The following is a 6,136-nucleotide window of genomic DNA, read 5'->3' as shown; positions in this document are numbered from 1 at the left end:
AAAGTTTGCTAATTAATACCATTATCTATTAACAATTTCTCTTTGTCACCATCATTTCAAAAGTGAAAGAAATTTTACCACCCTGAAAGATGTATAAACGATATAGTAGGAAAAAAAGTCAGATTTTTAACTAAATTCATCCAATTTCTTAAAATATAATTGCATTGGGCTTCTCTGGTGGCGCAGTGGTTGAGAGTCCGCCTGCCGATGCAGGGCACACGGGTTCGTGCCCCGGTCCGGGAAGATCCCACATGCCGCGGAGTGGCTGGGCCGTGAGCCATGGCCGCTGAGCCTGCGTGTCCGGAGCCTGTGCTCCGCAACGGGAGAGGCCACAACAATGAGAGGCCCGCGTACCGAAAAAAAAAAAAAAATCATTGCATTATTCTAATTTTTCTAATTTTATTACAGACTGGTTTAAACTTTATTATGAACTACATTGGGGTACATGGATCCTTTTAAGAATTCAATTATTTAGTTTTTTAATTCTCAAATTCACAATTTATATAATTACTGATACTCAGTGGACAGTAGTCTTCTAGGGTGTATCTACTGCACTATGTCTTGTCTTCTATAATAACTCTGAATCTAAACTTCCCTTCAGTTATTTTTTTTTCTGTAGTTAGGTGTGGAAGGTGTTTGCTTACCTGTCTCCTCTATTTTAATAAATAATGTATACTGCACAGCCTAATGGTTAGTGTTTTTGTCATTTTTCATCTGCTTGCTGCAGATGGGCTCTTGGTCTGCTCTTGAACTCTGATAATAGTGATAGTCAATACCCATACAAAGATCATTAAGTCAAAATACACTCAATAGTTCTGGAAGTTTCTAGACAATCTTTCCATTTTTTTGAAGCTTGAGATCAATCCCACAGCCCCGTCCCACATGAGAGTCCTGTACACCAGTAATAACGTGTCTAAAAATTCCAGTAAAAATGTTAGATTTTAATATAATGTATAAAATATTATATTAAATATAAATGATCTCAATAACCCAATTTTAAAAGAGAGATTATAAGATTGGATTAAAAAAGAAGACCTATTTGCTGACTACCAAAAAAGCTCTTTAAATATAAAAAAAGTAGATAAAATTTTTTAAATTACATATAACATTAATTAAAAGAAAGCTGAAGTGGCTATATTAATACTGGGCAAAGTAGATTGCAAAACAAGGAATATTAGCAAGGATAAAGAGCGGCATAAAGAAGTTAATTTGCCAAGAAAATATAACAACACTAAATGTGAATGCAGCTAAGAATAGAACTTCAAAATAAAAACCGGTGGAACTAAAAGGAGAAATAGAGAAATCCTCAGTTATGTTTGGGGATTTCAACACTCCTCTCTCCATATATTTCTCAACGTATTGTTCTCCTCTTAATCATCACCTTCCTCCTGCTTTACTTGCATTTAATTTTCTTTTTAAAAATTTAGGTTTTTTATATCAATAATGTACAGCCTCTAAATAAATGCAGGAAAAAGCGCTTGAAACATTCAATATCTATTTACGAGAAAACCTACAGACAATGTGTCTCTTTATTGCCTGCACCAAGGCTGACCAATCTGACCAACAGTTTCCCTACTGGTTAATAAAGTGAACCACAAAAAAAGTCATTTTTCATCAAGTTAAAAAAAAATCTTAGTACTTTATTGCACAATCTGAACAACCACAGTGCACTGATAAACCAGCTCCCAAGGTGGGGATGTGGACCTGATTTAAAGTATTTGCTAATTTCCTTGTGTAAATTCTCCCACATAGTTTATTTCAAGCTATAATGTGAAGTCATTGAATATGCAGTTGGAAAGAGATGCTTACAATTGGCTCTATCTACTCAGTACAAGCCAACACCAGCACACTGCTACCCAGTATGCTAATGCAGCAATCAGAGCCTGTGTTACTCACTAAGAACCAGGCAGCTGCTGCTGCATGAACACGGCCTCTTGGCTCCTCTGACTGAAGGAGCTTTCCAGAGCCTGGCAGACAGCAGTGTTAACTGCACTCCTACACAGCCTGGATGCCAGGATGCATATCATGTGGTCAGTGCACACAATCCTCATTCACTCCCACGCCCCAGGTGAGGCAATCATATTAGTTTCCAAGTCTGGAGGGGATGTTGGGAATCAAGCCTCAGGAAACAGTGAGTGAATGAAAGAAGTGACCTCAGAAAACTCCTGGGATGCAGTCAGGACTGGGGGCTAAAGTGTGCATAAGCATGTCAGTGAATATGTGCAAGTTCTGAATGCGTGTGATCTTGTGTGCAATAATGGGTTAAAAACAACCAATCACATGAGGCAGTCTTAGAGGGGAAAGTGTCTTAGAGTCAGAAGATGTCCCTTCCTCCATTTCAAGCCACTAGAGTTATAGTTCTAACCTGCACAGGGAGGTGGAAGGATAAAATCTTTGAACTGGATACAAGAATGGAATTTTGGAAAAGGAAAAAAGTGGACAAAAATTTGTAGAATCCAACCAGGTCATAAGTAGTCAGGAAACGCTACTCAGCATAAAAGGGGAATTTAATATAGCTCAGTTAGGAAGAAATCATATATATACACATATATAATGACTCATAAAAACATTTATGAGAAACTTTAATAAACTATCTTTTTTTTGCCATGGCACACTCATTATACCTTCCAATATGCAATGTCAACTCCTATTAATGTTTCCTTTGCTTCATAAAGTCCCGCCAGTCACTGTCTCCCCAAACCCTCTTGCTACTAGTTGAAGAAGCAGTTAACACATGCTTGAGCTGACTGAAAAATGAAAGTGGTGCTTAAGTTAAATGATAAGTAGAGGATTTTTTAAAGGACTCTGTGGGGAAAGGATACGGAGAGAGAATTCAATGCATAGAAAACAGCCTGTGCTGAGGCCCTGAATTAGAAGGAATATGGTATATTCCCAAAAAACGAGGCTTGTGGGCAAAGAACAAGAGAAAGGATGATGTTGGAGAGTCACTTATTAGGCTAATAGACCATGTTAAAGATTTTGATCTTTAACTGAAGAGGAATCGGAAGCCATTAAATATTTTAAGCAGGGAGTGATGTGGTCAGGTCTGCACTTTTTAAATCACATTGTACTGAATGCATAAATGTGTTGAAACTGGGAGTAGATATGGAGAGAACAGAGAAAAGGTTATCACCATGGGCCAGGTGAGAGGTGGTTTGGACCAGAATCAAGGTAGTGAAGATGGAACAAAGTGGGTAGATTCAAGAGCTATTTAGCAGCAATAATCATTGGATGCGATGGAAGTGAGGATGACTGACTCCCTGATTTCAGCCCACAATGATATGAGAAACTGGGTTATGGTGGTATCATTCACTGAAGGATAGTCTAGATCTGTGTGTTTCCTCATTATCACAACTCCAGCTTCTGTCCGAAGCCCCTTAAATGAATTCTGGAAGCTGCGGATTGAACCTGTAGTATAGTTTTAACTATTATGGCACATAGAGTTGATAGTGAGTGCTCAGTGAGATCCTGACAATATACCAAGATGGCAGTAGGCTCCTACATTTGATGCACATAGTAACTCTGTTGAAATAATAAATAAATTTTTCTTTATTTAAATGACTATAGATGGTGCTGATTCTGCTTTCTTCAATATAGTCGCCAAAGTCGTCTACTTCCTCTTCCCAGAATCCACTGACCTTGCTACCATTTCATACCCCAATTCACTTTTTCCCCTTATCTAGCCCATTCGTGGAGGGAAAGGAGACTGTGTCTTTTCTATGTCTAGGAATATGGTGTGATTGGAGATGAACTGGCTCTCTGAAGCTGATTTAATGCCCTGAGAAATGCAGATTTTTTTCCTTGGACTGTGACCTAAGAGAAGCGTCTCCATTTTTTACCAATAAGTGAGCACTATAGGTGGTAGTGCAGTGTGTCTTCACAATACACCTGTAGCTGGAAACTGAGAGTTTCACGCATTATCTTAATGTGTGGATCAGAACAAGTCCACCGTGTAATGAATGAATGCTGGTCAAGCAATGCAATAAAAGTGAGTTTCTATGGGACCAAAGTGTTGTACTCCAGAGTCATAACCCATTTGTGGTCTTATTTAGGCCTGATATAAATTTTAGTAGAGGCTGTCCTCAATTTTGACCCAAAGCATTTCTCTTCATCAGTGTTAATGCTGTGTTCCCTCACTGCTCTCAACTACCAGTTTACCCAAATTCCTAGTCAGAATTTCAGAAAGAACCCCCTTGATGGTCTCTGCTGCATAACACCTTCTACACCTGGCAGCCCTTGCATGAACTGCATTGAGTCAGATGCCCATCCCTGTGCAAGTTATAGCCTAATGCTGCCTTCCAGAGGGAAGGCTATGAGTAGAACAATTACAGCTACAAGGAAACTATAAGGATGAAAAGCACTGAACTAACACACACACTGGAAGCTCTATTAGAATCTCCTATTTCCTGAAATATACAAGCATTTACCCAGTGACCCAAGATAGAAACCTGAGAGAAATGCTTTAATCCTCTCTTTCCCATTCTCTGGTTCCAAGTAATCAACAAATTTGGTTGAGTCTATCTTCTAATTATTTTATAAATCTAGCCTTACCTCCATATATTTTCTAACATTGCCTGCAAACAGGCATGCATCATATCTTACCAGATGATCGCAGCTCTTTCCTGTTCTGTTTGCCTCCAGAAGTCTTTTCTCTCATCTGTCCCCTACACTCTTCTCTGAGCTACATTTATATAATAAAACTTTATACTTTTATCTATTTCAAACCTTTCAAGTTTCCTCTGTTTCCTACAAGGTCAAGTCCAAAGATGTTTAAAAGATAAGTCTGTAGTTTCACTTTTCATTTTTTTCCCAAGCCTGAACATCTTAGCCCGTATTCCCTAATTAGGCAGCTCCCACCTTAGTAGCATCTCTAAGAACAGACCAATTAGTCTGAATCTGTCCCTGAAAATCTACTTTAGTTCCAGCAATATTAAAGGAAGAGGTTCTCTGCTCCTGAATTCTTATTTCAAAGCTGGTGTAGTGGACATCTGTCAGGCTTCTCAGCACTTTTCCCACACTTTTATTTTGGTAGTAGGAATGAGTCTGTACATTCCAAAGTTGCTCCTAGGGTATAGGCATGTGACCAGGCTATTATGAATAATGATACCATGAACATTCATGTACAAACTTTTGTGTGGACATATGTTTTCCTTTCTTTTGTATGTATTACTAAGAGTGAAACACTCAGTATAGTAAATCTATGCTTAGCATTTGAGGAATTGTTAGACTGTTTTCCAACATGGCTGCACCATTTTACATTCCCATTAGCAGGGTATGAGGGTTCCAGGTTCTCCACGTCCATGACAAAACTTGTTATTATTTGCCTTTCTGATTATAGTGATCCTAGTGAGTGTGAAGTGCTGCGTTTTTTTTTTTTAACATCTTTATTGGAGTATAATTGCTTTACAATGGTGTGTTAGTTTCTGCTTTATAACAAAGTGAATCAGTTATACATATACATATGTCCCCATATCTCTTCCCTCTTGCGTCTCCCTCCCTTCCACCCTCCCTATCCCACCCCTCTAGGTGGTCACAAAGCACCGAGCTGATCTCCCTGTGATATGCGGCTGCTTCCCACTAGCTATCTATTTTACGTTTGGTAGTGTATATATGTCCATGCCACTCTCTCACTTTGTCCCAGCTTACCCTTCCCCTTCCCCATATCCTCAAGTCCATTCTCTATTAGGTATGCATCTTTATTCCCATCTTGCCCCTAGGTTCTTCTGACCATTTTTTTTCTTTTTTGTTTTTTTAGATTCCATATATATGTGTTAGCATACTGTATTTGTTTTTCTCCTTCTAACTTACTTCATTCTGTATGACAGTCCATCCACCTCACTACAAAAAACTCAGTTTTGTTCCTTTTTATGGCTGAGTAATATTCCATTGTATATATGTGCCACATCTTCTTTACCCATTCATCTGTTGATGGACACTTAGGTTGCTTCCATGTCCTGACTATTGTAAATAGAGCTGCAGTGAACATTTTTGGTACATGACTTTTTTTTTTTTTTTTTTTTTTTTGTGGTATGCAGGCCTCCCTCTGTTGTGGCCTCTCCCGTTGCGGAGCACAGGCTCCGGACGCGCAGGCCCAGAGGCCATGGCTCACGGGCCCAGCCGCTCCGCGGCACATGGG

This window comes from Physeter macrocephalus, chromosome 14 (genome assembly GCF_002837175.3).
Source record: "Physeter macrocephalus isolate SW-GA chromosome 14, ASM283717v5, whole genome shotgun sequence".
Classification (NCBI taxonomy): Eukaryota; Metazoa; Chordata; class Mammalia; order Artiodactyla; family Physeteridae; genus Physeter; species Physeter macrocephalus.
Note: the sequence above shows the minus strand (reverse complement) of the source record.